This window comes from Ambystoma mexicanum, chromosome 3p (genome assembly GCF_040938575.1).
Source record: "Ambystoma mexicanum isolate Mex_15411 chromosome 3p, UKY_AmexF1_1, whole genome shotgun sequence".
NCBI classification, from domain to species: Eukaryota; Metazoa; Chordata; class Amphibia; order Caudata; family Ambystomatidae; genus Ambystoma; species Ambystoma mexicanum.
Genome location: NC_090925.1, coordinates 71,102,848 through 71,118,681, shown reverse-complemented (window position 1 = coordinate 71,118,681; position 15,834 = coordinate 71,102,848).

Genomic DNA, 15,834 nt, shown 5'->3' with positions numbered 1-15,834 from the left:
TGCAGGTGAGGCGAGTCACCATCCCCTGATCCTCGTATGAAGTGGTAAAGGTCCTCCATCCATTCAGTCCACCGAGGGCCCCTTGATGCCTGTGGGGTCATCGAGAACGGAAGGGGCATGCGTAGTAGGACTGATTTGGTGCAGATGTAGGAGGTGGTGACGCGGGTTCACCCACGGTGGTTGGTGCGTGCAGCAGGTTTGATGACCTTGCCCTTAGTTGGTGTGGTGGGTCCAGTGGGCGCCAAGCGGGTCTGCTAGTTGTGGTGCATCCTCAGTTCCCTTCCCGCAGTGTTTCATTGATTGGGGCTATGGCCAGATAGCTCAGCTTGTCTCAGGGTCTGTACCAGACTGGGGTGAAGTGTTACTTTCTTGGCGCCCCTGCTGGTGTAGTGCAGGCCTCTGTGTGCTGTGGCAGCATAGGGAAAGTGTGGAGGATGGGGAGGAGCCCAGGCAGCCAAGATGGGCCACACATGCAGTGTTTCAGGCTGCTTACTTGCTGTAAAGATACTGGTTACGTGTTCCAGCACATATATATCTTTGGATGACATCGATCGTTCGTATTATTTATTGAATTATCCTTTTTTTTTTTTTTTTACTTCCTCCTCCTTGGTTTCGTGTCCTCTCTCTCTCATGCCCAAACGCCTCCCCTGGTGGGCGGGTGGTGGCGGGTGCAGTCTAGCACTCACGTGTTCAGCGGTTGCATGGCCGCACGTGCGCTGGCGGCGTCGGCCGGTCTGCTGCGGAGACTCAGATTGAACTCTACGGGTCATCGCCAGCTAGAACGCTGGTGTGCTGAGCTCCCCTTACACATCAACTCCTCCCCGTGACTCTCTACAACTGGTCACGCCCTTGACTATGATAGTAAGATCGTTGTCTCTGTCCTCCCTCGTTTCACCCTTCCTTGACTTGTTGCGCTTTGAAACACTTGTGTATAGGGGCGTTACAAATGTCATATCATATCATACCATATGAAGAGGAACTAGGTTAGAAGAAAGGACTTGAAATGTCGGTGACTGGTGACTATAAGAATGGTAACGATGGAAATTTCAGTGTCCGTAGCATGAGGAACCATAAGGGATGCGTGAGTGCACAAGGAGGTAAGTGGGGTGTCAGCGTTCTGATATTGGCCATTAAGATAATGAGAACCGCCTAGTAAATGCAGAAGTTTTGCCCGAATGGAAGCTGGAACAAGGCCTGAAATAAACAGTGAGTGGGGAGTGTTATGCCCCAAAGAGAGGGGAGTAGATTTGACAGGATTGGGTAGACTTAAGTTTTTAAAGACTCTAATTGAGACACCAACATTGATCATGGGTGATTGAAAACACTGCAAGCAGGCCCAGAAGCATTACTTGATGGTGGTCCCCAATGAGTTCATGCATTAGGAAAAAGGAAAATGCTTAATGACACATTTTTGTATGGGAGTAGTCGAAATGGTAGAGGAACCGCGCAATGAAGGGAAAGAGCATAGGAATGCGGTGCCCGGTTATAAATAGATATTTTAGGGCTCAGGAACCTTGCTGCCCCTCCTATGGTGCAGGGTTCATTGTTTAGAAAGAGGTTTATGGATTGATGAATTATGCAATGGCTCACCCTTTTTCCATTTGACCGGTTTGTATTTTTCTGCTTCTTCCTCCAGACTGCTTGGCATTTTTCCAGAAGCTGGTGCGAAAAGAGGAAAAACGCGGCTGATATAAATGCCGGATTTAAAATGAAATCCAGGAACAGGCGTTTTTCTGTATGAACGTCAAGGAAGGGAAATGCAGCGAGACTGTAGTAAAACAAGACACACCCTAATCACAGTGGCTACACCTTAACTCACAGCAGGTGAGTGTGTGCACAATGCAATCACAAAAGTGATGAGCTAAACATTAGGGAATTAGTTCCCCATGCACAGATTAAAAGTGCCAAAGACAAGAAGCATTTGGTAGTTTGACATCTTAGAGATTTCAGAGATGTTTGGAAAAAATGTGAGAGAGTCGTGTTGGCCATTTTAATTTATCTATTGGTTTCCAAGTTGCATCAAAATAAGATTCTGAATGGACATGAATACAAAACAGTTTATTTCCAAAGAATATATATGTGCTACCTGCAGGGCTAAAGTTATGTCCAATCTCATGTTCATCATTTCAAATTCCTAAACTTTGCTGCCTGTGAATGTAGCTAAACATGTGTGTAGATGAATGATTCTGCAGTTCTTTCTCACAGATGTTCCCACAGATAGGCTGGGGCCCAGCCAAGAACTTATTTTGTTCTCCCAGTGAGAAATGATCACACATCGTCTTTATGCAAATTGGAGATGTCTGAGAGGGCAGTGCTGGACTCACAACAGACCAATGGGACCTGGTCAGAAGAGGTGATTATGCAAGGGTTCCTTAATTGTAGTCAGATCCCTTTGCTCTCTACAGGAATGGGAGGGAATTACTCAGAGTGGTAGCTCCTAGACATTGAAGTAACCTTTGTCCATATTGGAAACTCCCTACATGCTTAGTTTCTTCCCCCCAGTGACTCCTTTAGGAGGAGGGCTCTCAGGGAAGTGGTGTGAATGATGGCTCTTTGCATCTGTACATGTCCCCATTGTGTTTTAGCAGGAGTCATGAAAGCCACACATATCCAGCTAGTATTTTGCATTCAATGAAGGGGGAGCCCCTCACTATGTTGGCTATTTGTGGGAGCTGCTAACACCTCAAAGGCACCTTCCATGAGAGTGAAGACACTTGATCAGAGGAGATAGACTGACCCATCCTGTAGCTTTTCTGTGGCACAACAGCTGGAAGAACATTTGAGATTGCCTGCAGAAGAGGATAAAGAGATTGGGCCTCAATACAATTATGGCGGTAAGGCAACAAAGGTTCCCATATCGCTACCGGCACCGTTGCTACTGCACCGCCATACTATGACTTCTGCTCGAGGGTGACCTTGCAGCTACCATGGCTGACCTGTTGGCCGTACCGGCACCCGCGGGCAGAACATGATGGTAGCACCGGTACCATTATAAGTGGTACAGGTGCTACCACCCTCCCCATCCCATTCAGCCCTACGGGGGCAAATGGGGATGGGGAGTCCCTTATTACTGGCACCCGCGAATAGGCAATTAAGGGGCACGTCAAACTCGGCATGACTCGGTAATTGGCCATTTGCGGTTGCCAGATTTTTTCACAAGTTTGGAGGTAGCCTGCCTGTATTACACGCATGGCTACCTCCAAACTTGTAATGAGGCCCAATGATACCTTGGTAGCCAGAGGACAATAATGTTCCATGAGGTACTCAGCACACTTCAGTGTGAAGAGGAAATCACAGAGGTCATGTCCAGTCCTATTTGTGTCTCTGTGTGTGAGCCTCATAACCACACGTTTAAGACATTTGTTATCTGCTATGGCTCTGCAGATCAAAATAAATAACTTGTAGCTTGTTTTGAGAAGCTGAGACATATCAAACTACCATGGATCCACACAATCCCTTGATGCATTGAGCTTTCAAGCACCCGCTATGCCTGTCGAGGAACACAATAGAAAAAGATGAGTTGCCTCGGTTCAAACTATCCAAGCTGTGTTAAGAATCTTCAAACCACTCAACATCTTCAAGACACCTGGACCAATCTATCTGATTACCCTGTGATTCACCTGCTCTTTATGACAGTTGGGCCGCACAGACTCATCAAGAATATCGCCACTGTTCCTAACCAGCACCAAACCGCCCATTTGTTGATACACTACCGCCGGATCAAATCCTTTGAGCTGCAGAAAGTGCTTTGAAGACTAGCTTGTTGCTTGATGTTTGTGAGCATTCTGAAGAGACTAAAGCAGAGAAGGTGTGCACTATGTGTCCTATTCCAGGAACTTGTTTCACTGTGACCCTTTGGCCTTAACATTTCTACCAAAGTCTGGTTAAGTCTGTGTTCCCTACCATACTCAAAGACATTCTTTTTCTCATTTTGTTTTGTTTTCGTTATTCATTTAACCTATTTCTAATACCCTTTCTGTAGAACGGTCCCCAATTTACCAGCCTGCCTACAAGTATATACTCATGTCAGTGACTTCCATGGAGCTCACTTTGCTCAAAAGTGTAATTTAATGGTGGGTACCTAGTAGATTTGCACTGATGTGTAACCAGGTCCCTGCAGCTAAATGTTTGTCTTTTGCACAGCAAAGTACAAATGTGCAGGGAAAAATGTGGCGAACACACGTGTATGACGCCTTTTGCCCCACACCTTTGTGATTAGTATGGTTAGTAACTCTGTGGGCATCATTTTATTGCAAATGTTATTTGGATACAGGGGAACATCAACATTAGCACTTCCATGCTTGTGGGTCCCCTGCATGCAATGTTAAACATTTGCAAGGTGGCGTGCAAAAGGAAAGAGTTAAACCTGGTGAAATTGAAAGTATGTCTTCCTATTACACTCGGTCTTGTAAAAAATGAAACGCCACTTTTGAATTACACTTTGCAAAGAACATTATAAATGGATTCCATAGGTCTCTATTAGTTTTATGCTTGAAGGGAGAAGGAAAGCACAGCAGAGTCTTAGGGCCTGATTCATGGAAGTGTTTTATAATGGTGACATCCAATAGGAAAACGTTCCATGAATCAGGTCCATAATGACACATTGTGCCCTTCCTCCACCTTCAAAGAACAATGCAGGACATCAAGGTGTAAAAGCAGGGGCCCTTGCTTTTAGTCCATCCTTTCCTGCTCTGCCCCATGTATAATTACCCGTTGTGTGTTCATTATATTTACACAGCCCTGCTGTGGCATTCGTTTTGTTTGCTCACTGTAGTCCTGTTTTCAGAAGTTTCTTGGAGAGCGCAGCAAAAGAAGGATCGCATCCACCTTTGTCAGTTAACCCTTTATGACTGTAACACCTCTTAGTCGAGTTGTGGTGCACGGTTGGGCATAGGGCATAGAGGTCTTTGACCCCCAACTTGTTCATAATAGGATTTCATCTCATACATCAGCATGAACACGTGGGGTTAAGTCACAGATAAAGACTTCAAGTCCTACAAAGTTTTATGCACCCCCCTTGATTAGCTTGCTTTCCAAATAAAATCCCACAGCCTCCATTTACCCCCTGGCATGGGCAGCATCTGAGGTTCTACAGCTCCAAAAACACCTAGCTTCAAAAGCGAGAGTTTACTCTTGATAGAGTCATATGTTCAGCATTGCTGCGACACTAGTAGTTGACACAGGTGAGCAAATTAGCAGGTTTGATGAACTTCTCTGGGGCATTCAGTAGTCTGTATTTTTAGGTTGTTGCTATTAGGTGGCGGTAGCCCCCTATAACGCCAAAACCTATGACATGGGGATAGGAGATAAATGGGAGATGACATATGAGGAGGGGCATATAGCGTGCAGATGTTGTTTGGTTATCTTCCCTGTCAATGCCCATTGCCTATGTAACTTATGTCTCCATCCCTGACCCTGCCCGCCCAAACCATGCCCATTCCAGTATCTTTTACCATTTTGACAGCCAGCTACCATACATGCCAACATTCAGATGCACTTGGGAGGGAGATTTGCACAGGGAAATCGCGAGACATATTTTCCCATAGCAATGCATTGGGGCTACTGTAATTTTTGTTGGGAGACTGTAAAAAATAGCAATATTTTTCACCACAAAAATCAGGAGTCTCATGTCTAAATAGGGAGGGTTGTCATGTTTGAGCTACATATCTCAACAGTCTTATTAGCAAGCCTGAGATAACCAGCTGTTTGACAACACACAAACAGGAAGCTAAGGCATGATTTAACATGTCCCTGAATATCACAAACCATCTCTGAAAAATGGTGCTTACAGCGGAAGACCCGTTGACTGGTTTGTGCTTTTATTAATCCTATTTGCTTCATATTGTAGAGCTGGGTCTGTTTGGCTCTGTTTAGGCATTCATGAGTGATTCGATCTCCGTCACAAATAGTCTCCCCACAGGGCACTTAAAAGGAGGTAATAGGAAAAGTCTATAATCATGGTAAGTTTCCTGGGTCATAGAGAAAGCACAAACACACACACACCAATAGACACACAAGCACTGTTCTGTCAATCTTTATTATTAGTATTTATTTTATTAGTGAGTTGGTTTAATAGTTAAAACCTTTTCAATGTATACAATATTGAAGAAAGAAGCTGAATATCTATAAAAATACATCCTGCACACTTACAAATGGAAAAAACGAAAATAAAACATTACATTCAGATATTCATTTCAGAAAATACAATATATACAAAAAGTAAGAAGAGAAAAAAGAATGATAATAAAAAAGAAATCAACATTGCAAAATAATTTGCACCATAACATCTAATTTTAACTCCTAACATTGTAAATTCCTCTACTAGCATCCAATATAGATGGACCAGCTTAGCTGTGCTGTTTCCCAACATCAAATCAGATCAGAGTGGAAGTCCAGAGGGTATTAAAAGGGTCTACACTCAGGGCCTGATTCAGAGCTCGTGCTAAAAAGTGTGTGCAAGTACCCCATTCTCCCCTCCAGTTTCCAGCGCCATCATTCTGAGGTGGCTGGAAATACTGGGGTGGGGGGAGATGACGCTACCAAAATCACACGCTCTGGGGGAAACATGTGGTCCAGTGGCACTGCAAAATCATTTTCTAAAAGATTGCCACTTTTCTAGTTTAAGAAAGTTTCCTTAAGCTTTCATTAAACCAGAAAAGTGGTGCTGAGGTCTCGGAAATGCCATTTCAACAAAGGAAAAAGTGTGAAGCAGCCTTTAATGGAGTCGTATTTTAACTCAACGTATTGCCATGCTGAAGATGTGATCTTGAGAGCAGAATCCCCTTGCAGTGCCAGCCCAGCATTTCACATGGTTGCTAAGCCCGGCTGTTTCGGGCAGTAAATCAGGCCATGCTAAAGTCGTGGCTTTGATGCCAGACCGCCACATTAGCATTTCAGCAGAATAGGTTGCTTCTGATGGCACTTCAGTGTTTTTGCATGCACCTTGGAATCGACCCCTTAATTTGTCTTGTGGCCTCACAAAAGAATAACAAGTGTTTAACTGTTTCATTACGTTCTGTTTTTTCACAATTTTCAAATCCTCTGATTCATAAAGAGTGATATTCCTGGACCCATACATTCCAAGGTCTGCTGTATGTTAAATTGGAATACTATGTAGAAGTTTCTGAGCTTTGTGGCAAGGAAAACGTGAAACATATCTGGATAAAGATCTTCTTTTCCTACGGAAATAGCTGAAGTCCTTGTTAATTGAGTATCTACTTAATCTATCGACTGTTTCACACCAATCCTGGTTTGGATTTCCATTGGATTACAAATAAGTGTAAGCACCTCTAAAACCATTGTTGATAAATTCCTTGACATATTTGATCCGAATTGATTCAAAGAGGGCATTGTAACGCTCACCTGGTATCCACGGGGACATCACTCAGCCTGTTATGACCTCTTACGACCTCAAACCCTTCCCTGGAGTATACTCGACTGGAGACTGGGCCTTGTTTTCCTGGAAAGTGTGCTCTCTGTCCTACTTTCAGCGCAGGGGCGCGTTGATTGATGCAGGCTTGTTGCTGCCTAGTTACTTCACTGTCAAGAGTCCTACAGATAAGTATAATAAGTCTTTTGAACAGTTCTCTAACTTCGTTCCTTTCCTTTCTTAGATGATGGCCGGCGTCCGGGGATGGCGACGTGCTGCTGAGATGAGTAGCGCTGAAGGTGAGTGAGAGCGCGATGCCTGATGCGACCCTTTTGTATTTGTATTGAACTGAGTTATTTTTCTGTGTCTTTTAGGTGCCACAACGTTTTCAGCGTGGATGCCGGTTATGAAGAAGAAATGCGGTGAGTAAGCGCGGTATGCAGCGCCTCTAGATGTTTCCACGCTAACCTGGAGTGTCTTTTCCCTCTTGCAGATAGATGAGAAGTTCCGGAGACAGAGTTCCCCCAGAGCGGGTGGGATTCAGGTAAGCGTTTGAAGCTTGTACAGTCTTTAAAAATAAGCAAAGATTTGCTGAATGCTTACTAATGCCTTTTTTCAGTTCTTTTTCCTTTTCCTTAGGAAGCGGCGTGCCGGGATGGGAATGACACCACCGAAGATGACCGCAGAACAGAAGGAGCGATGAATAATGGGCAGAAGCGCTGCAAGGTAAGGCTGTTCCTAACGGTGATCTTGTTCTTGCAGGAGATGAGCGCAGAAGAAAGATGCAGGCCTACTGGAGACCGATCCGAACGCGGTGAGTGTCACGCTGCAGGTGCAGAAAACACAAAGCATGTTTCTCAGCCTGGGCGTGGCTTAAATAGTCTCTGGTATCCCTGGTGTCTCTGGGCTGAAACACACCCAAAAGACTAGACTGCACATGCAGTTCTGGGAACCGAAATATGTGGGGGCATCCATCTTGTCCCCATCAATGCACTACAAGTCCAAGCCCCAATGTTATCCTATGGGAGTGAGTGAGTCTGGTGCCACAAGCGCCAAGTCTGACTCCAAGCGGGTCTTTGGAGGGATGGAGAGGCCCTTGAGGGCCATGTAGGTTATTGTGGCCTGGCTCCAGCCTGTCATCTTGGAGGGCTGGGGACATGTGGGGCAGGAATCATGACAGGCATACCATTGACTTTTAATAATATTTGGAGAGCCTCAAACATAGTCTTTGGAGGGGTACCTAGCAAGTTAGAAAAAAAGTTGCATTTTAGCCCACACAACTCGAGTTTCCAAAGAAGTGATACCGAATTCATGCAGAATGACATTATTAGGAATTGCCAGAGTAAGACCCAAGCCTTGATTCAAAACAATTCTCTCGAGAGAATAAAAAAATGGACCAAGTTAATACAAAGAAGATTCCAGGCTATAAATTAGGACCACAACTCTTGGTAAGATTGTACTTAACAGAGAGGCGGTAAAGAGAATCTGCACAATGTCAAGCATATTCCCTTTCTATATATTTATCTATGCCACACTCGTAAAGTGCAGGCATCAGGGCGCCAACCACAGACACAAAGAAGACATGTGAAAACGTGACATACATAGTCAGTTCAGTCAGTCAGCCATTTCTCTTTAATTGAATAATGAGGGGTTGTGATTTAGCTCTTATATATTCTTGAATTGCTCTTCAGAATACCCAATAGGTTAATTTAAAGCCAAGTTATTTGAAAGAATAGCACATTTCTAAAATGCATTCCCAAATGTCTATGCCATAAGCTTGAGTTTACATTTCTGTGACAATAGAATTAGTCTGGATTTTCTTCTATTAACTAAAAAGTTATTGTCTGCTGCAGAAGAGGAAAAAAGTTGTACTTTGCATTGAAGTCTTACCGAAGTTAAATAAAAGCCAAATAGTCTATTGCCAGTGAACTAAGCCTTATAGGGTAGGAGTTTGTAGAATTCCATAATTGATCAAGGTCAGAAACTTAGATGCTTAAGAGCACTGGGGCCATTAGCCCCACCCAATTTTGTAATGACATAGATAGAGAGCCCAGATTGTCATGGTGTTATAAGGAAATTAGCTTTACCAGAGCAGGGGGCATGGCCCACTAAAAAGGTTTGTGCCACTGATTATGTCTGTTAACTCTATGAAAGGCACTCGATAGAACTGAGTAAACCATATACACTGTTCCAAGAGTGCAGTCAGAGACTGAGGTACGAATGTGTGTGAAGATGGTAGCATTAAATCATGTGCCGACCCGTTTGCGAAAGCCCTCTTGATTATGGACTATGATATCAAATGTATCCACCCAAAGTTTCAGCTCTTTCAAAATAATGGAAGCAAAGACCTTACTTGAAGCATCCAAAAGGGCAATTGGTCTATAGTTGGCAGGATGTGACCAATCATCCTTTTTGAAAATGGGGATTATGTAGGATAGGCCCCAGGAAGTGGGCAGAAGGCCAGTGTCGAGAATTCCTTGGAAGAGATGCCATAAAATATTGGCCCATATGTCTGGATCATGTTTTAGGGTGATAGTGGCCAACTTGTAGGGCTTCAAACTCTAGACCCTTTACTTCTCTGGATTAGGAGGCTGATATCTTCCGGTACTAGGGTTGTCCATGTAAATGCTCCCTAAACATCCGTTATTGTTTTAGAAGGCTCATTATTGTTGCTGGGATCTGCAAAGGTTTTGGCATAGTAAGTGGCCAATGTGTCTTTGTAAAAAATACATGGTTCATCAACCATTCCTTTGTCAGCAGCAAAGTTGGTCAGTTTCCAGTTTCCAGAATTGGGACAAGCTGATTGACTATCCGTATTGCAAAGTTGGATTTTTTTAAAATTTGTTTTGGTTTTCAAGTCAAACAAAAACCTTTACAAAAAATGTATAAAAACAGCATAAACATAAATCACAGCATACAAAGTCAAAACACAATACACTGTAAAAGAATGTTATTCTAATGTCCCACATTTCTATACAACAGATATCAGCAAATACAGTAATTTTAAAACACTTCTTCTCAAATTCCTTTGGGACTTGTTCCAACAAATAAAATATTTGCTACGACAAATGTTCCCCCATACATTCAACAACTCCACACTCCACAGCTAGAAACGAAGTCGATTACATTTTACATGACTGTGTAAATCAATTTTTCAAGGTAATTGTGATGAGACCACATCTTCGGCTAAGAATCTTACAATGGCAAGTTTTAATGCAACAGATTTACCATGTAACATATTCCACCATATAGTATCAGGATGGACGCATTCGGTATTTGGAACAAATTTCCCAAAAGCACTCAACTGTTGCGACTTGATAACCTCACAGCCCAAGCAGAGATATCTCAGGGTTTCCCTCACAAATGGACTTTTACAAAAAAACGACAACCTTCACCCCCACCCATCTCAGACTTCTATGATTTCACCAGTTAATAAGACATTAAAGCAAAACCTCAAATAGGCAATTCACCAGTAATGATCATGAAAGCTCAAAAATACGATTCGGGATTGCCCATGGATTTCCAATTTGAGACTAGATGGAAGTAGATGGGAGACGCAGGCACTCTGTCCAATCGTTTCTGCCCAATCATTGTTTAGTAACAAGCGTTTTACTCTGACAGGGTTGACTATTAGGTCAGCATGTGATAATCCTAAATTATTCAGAACCAAGATCAATAACCACAGAGACTCCCAGCAACCCGTGTTTAATTTGACCCCTAGGTCAGCATAAAGGCAATTACTCTTAGCCACAATCAAATTTCAATATAAAAACATTATTTTCCATTGCACCATGCACTTCAAAGATAGCAAGCCCAATTCATAACGCACGCCAGCAAATGGTACACATTTTGGAATATAGAACAGGACTTTTTGCCACATTTTAACTTCAAGCTTCTGCAGATAGGATGGTGAATAAAATGGTAGTATTTCTAAACCATAGCTTAGCTCTGGAATCACTTTTAGCCTATAGAACGGAAGCAGAGGTGTCAGCGAATATTTACAATATTTTTGGGCAACCTTTTTCATTTGAGATATCAGATAGCCTGAACGCTCAATGATACAATTACAGTTCAGGTATTTTTAGCATGAGTTTTTAAAATTCATCTGAAAGAGGGAAGCTTTTTGCTTTTTGTAAGGAACATGATGACAGTTTTCTTCTCATTTATTACTAGGCCGTTTCTCCTTACATAAGTATAGAATACGTTAATCTTGCGTTGTAGGCCTATAGGCGTCCAGTCGATCAATAAAAAATCGGTAGCGTACACGCACCAATTCATTTTTCTCCCCTCAATTTTGCGAGAGATTAATGCAACATCTAGACCCATACATGCGTCTGACACAAACAAATCAAAAAGTGTAGGAGAAAATATGCACCCCTGCCAATTCATGGTTTTTATTGGAGATAACTTTCCTTCAGTATTGAGTCTCACCTGTACTACAGACCCCTCGTGAAGATGTATCAGGATATGTAATAAACCCAGAGGAATCCCTAAGTGCAAAGGTTTAGTCCATAATACTCCTCTGTCGACCAGGTCGAATGCTAGGGACAGGTCGATTGCAGCAATATAAATTGGAATAGCTTCCTTCCTACATGCCATTTCTTGAGGTAAGGTAAACACTAGTCCCCCTATTTACATCCCCATAGTCTTACAGAAACCGAACTGTCTATTTGAAAGAATATCTTTCGATTCCACCCACTCTACCACATGCTTCAGGACTAAACCTGCAAATATCTTTGGTTCGATATCCATAAGTGCAAATGGTCGATAATTTACTGGCAAACACCTATCACCTTTTTTATACAAAGGAATTATACAAGATATATTCCAGGATTTAGGTATGATCCTGTTTGCCATTATATCCGAAAACAGCAACAAAAGGGCTTTAGCCCATACCTCAGGGTCAGCCATCAGGCTAACATTGGCTAAACCTTTAGGACCACAAGTCCTAGATGAAATTGAGTACTTAATTTGCCTTTTAATATCTGAAATCGAGAAATTACATTCCCAAGGCTGATTTTTAACTCCTGCAAGTACTTCTGGCGTGGCATATTTTTCGGCATATAGGGTGCTGAAATAGTCAGCCCAAATCTCCATGCTGCAGTGTGATTGAGCTGCCACCTGAGAGCACATGATTTGATTTATCGAGCACCAAAACTGACATACCGAGCTCTGTTTTATGCCCTTAAGCATGACCTCATTACCTGCTTGGAGCATGTATGCCTTGTGTCTCCTTAGCCAATTTCTCAGTGCCTGCTTTGGGGAACATACTCTTATCATCTTAGCTTCCCATTCTAGTGCACTATTCAATGTTCTTCTGATCTTTCTCCTACACCAAATTTTCTGTTGTCTCACTAGAGGATCATGAAGCAAGGAGCTATACAAGTGCACCCCCCAGTTGCTTTAATAGATCTTTTAATCAGTGACTTTTTATATTTTTGGGAAAAGTGGCAGTTGAAAATAGTTGATGCCTTTTGGCCCTGGATTCTTCTGATGTTCAGCACAAAGGCCACATTTAGCTTGCCTACGTTCCCGTCATGCCATTTGATATGTTTCCCAGCTTGATTCACTTCTAATCTTATATTAAACCTTCCCCACTCAGGGGCGTTGCATGCCAGTTTCAGCCCAACCACCAACACCTTATGATCACTTAAATTGGTCGCTACGATGCAAAACTTTTCACATGCTCCAAACAATGTCTGTGAAAGAAAAATATGATCAATGGATGACATTCTCACTCCATCGGACCACGTATGTGTACCAAAAATTGGATTCAATAGAACATGTGCATGCATGAGACCCCAATTGTGCCATAGGTGACCCTGTATTAGTTTCCTTGGCACTCCAATAGGGGCCCCTTCAATTAGCTGGTTAATATATCTATTCTGTGTCGTAATTGAACCCAGAGTTTTAAACATACCTGACCCATATTTTATCTCTGCATTTAGATCACCTGCAACCTCTACATGCAGCCCACTATATTTCGTCATCGTAGTAGTCAAATATTCATTTATACTGGTTATAGTATCAGAGAAGTCATGTAGCGGGTTCCAATACATATTTATAACAAGGACATATGAAAAAAAATAATAGAAATATGTCTCTAGAACTACAGCCATTGCACTATCTGACGATTTTATGATCTTAATGCCTGCATCATTTTTTACTGCAATGAGAAGACCACCATACAGCCTACCGTTAAGACCCCTTGGTCAATCTCAGCTTCTTGGTCCATTTCCGTTTCCACAAATTTCTTTGTTCCTGATCTATAATGATTGTTAGAGCCCTGGGACTATGGGGAGTGTCATTTGGTGGCATATTCTCTACCTCAGTATGCTGATTTCCCTTATACTAAAGGAATACCGATACATCAGAAGTAAGATCAGAAATCCCCTGTTCAAGTTTAGCTATTTTTTCAGATATGCCCTCGATATGTTGTAATAATTTGGAGAATTCTTTATCTTTGGACGGGAGATCTATATGTGAATATGTACTAACTGCTTCTGCACAGGATTGCTTGGGTTGCACATCATATTTTGCATAAAAATTCAATGGTACATGGGTGGGACTTCTCAGAAAGTCATTGGTTTGTGAGCCTTGGGTTATAAAAGATGTTGCAGGTAGTAAAACTTACTTTAGATCTTTAGGTGCAAAAACAGACGCCTTTCCACACATATATTCTTCCAATTTGTTAACCTTGGAGAGTATATCTAAAGAAGTGCGTTTTAAGTGTCTGATTTTGAGATGAGGAATGGGTGGCGAATTCCTCGGAGAGGCAGTATGTGAGGCTTCATGGGTGGTGAAAAGTGGCTGTTTTGCAAGCACTGGATGCGTGCAAATTCGAGAGGACTGCATTGGCACGAGATCTACATTAGGGGCTTGAGATTCATCAGAAAAGGAACATTTGAACAGAGGTGCAGAAGGAAACGGCATACTGCTTACTGCTTATTTCTCCATGCAGCAAATGTGAGGAGTTGCTGCCTTCTAGAAGTCTGTTATTATAAAGATGTACATTATCTATGCCATCTCTGGTACCATTTACCGGTGTTGAAGGACCGAGTGATAGCTGTGTGCTCTTTCCCAGGTCTGCCATGACAGCTGGAGCCATCATGGAAACATCCGAAATGGAGCGATTTAATGTTACAGGGCTAACCTGTTTGGTGGATAGCTGACTTATGTTCTCATGAATACCTAGGACACTGCTCTGAATGAGTACGTCATAATCATAAATTTCCTTTAAAGGAAAGGGCAGCCCTTCCGTCTCACTGTCAATAGAAGCATACATTTGAGCGTGCATTAATGCAGGCTCCACATCTTTAGCTGTCTGTTTGTCCTTTTTTTTCCTGAGCAATAACATCTTGAATTAACTCAGTTGTCAATAAGTTAAGAGTGTGGAGCGACCAGCATTTCACTGTTTGTTGTGTTTCTTCATGCCCTCTGGACATCCCAGTAACAAAGCCCCTCCATACCTGGACAGATGACTCAGACACTTCTGGTTGTTACGGGCTCCCGGGCGCGACTGACTCGCACAGGATTCCCTTTATTCATTGCGCGTGCATGGCCTTAGTTCTGGCTCGCACATGAGCATGGGGTGTGTTCCACTCTGTAACATTGCTCTTTTTTCATAAATAACAAACAGAGTGAGATTTTTAACCAACTGTAACCTGCCCAACTGGGGCGCATACATTAGTGCAAAACATACAACAAACTTATGGGCCAAACGTGGGCCATTAGCGTCCTGGCTGGGCCTCAAGTATTGGGGTCCGGTATGAAATCACGGAATCTGGCCAGGCGCCTGCGACCTTCATGGCTTGGACACCGTCTGCCCTCCTTCCTTGACTGATGCGGAGACTCCTCTGTTGCCTGACTTTCTCGATCTTCGCTGTTTCCGGGCGGCAGAGTGGCGACCTTCTTGAAGTAACAGGAGTTCCTTGTGACAGTTCCTCTTTGCTCTGCTGCCATCACTATTGACCCATTGACGTGAGTCACGCCCATGGGACTGGGCTCATAGGTGAGAGATATTTTCACCTCTGGATGGCGGTTGCGCACAAGGACAGTGTCCCCCACAGCAATGTTGGTCTGCTGGTGATATCTCCTGACATTTTTGCGCTCGTTGAGCACCTGTCGCTCCTCTAGGATCCTCTGATCATCAATGGTACCCGGGTTGAGCCCTTCCATCTCCGGTATCATTCCTCTGGGGCACCAATTGAATAGAGCCTCTGCTGGGGCCACCCCCGTGGACTGGTGGGGTATAGCCCGGTAGTCGTGGAGGAATTGGTATAAGTTCCTTCTTAACTCTCCTCCTTGGCTCTGGTTCATTCTGAACACTTTGTTTAGAGTGTGCATAAACCGCTCAGCTTCCCGGTTGGCCCTGGGCCATAGTGGAATCACCTACCGGTGTATTGTGCCGCACTCCTCCATGTATCACGCAAATTGATGCCCTTGAAATGGGAGTCCATTGTCTG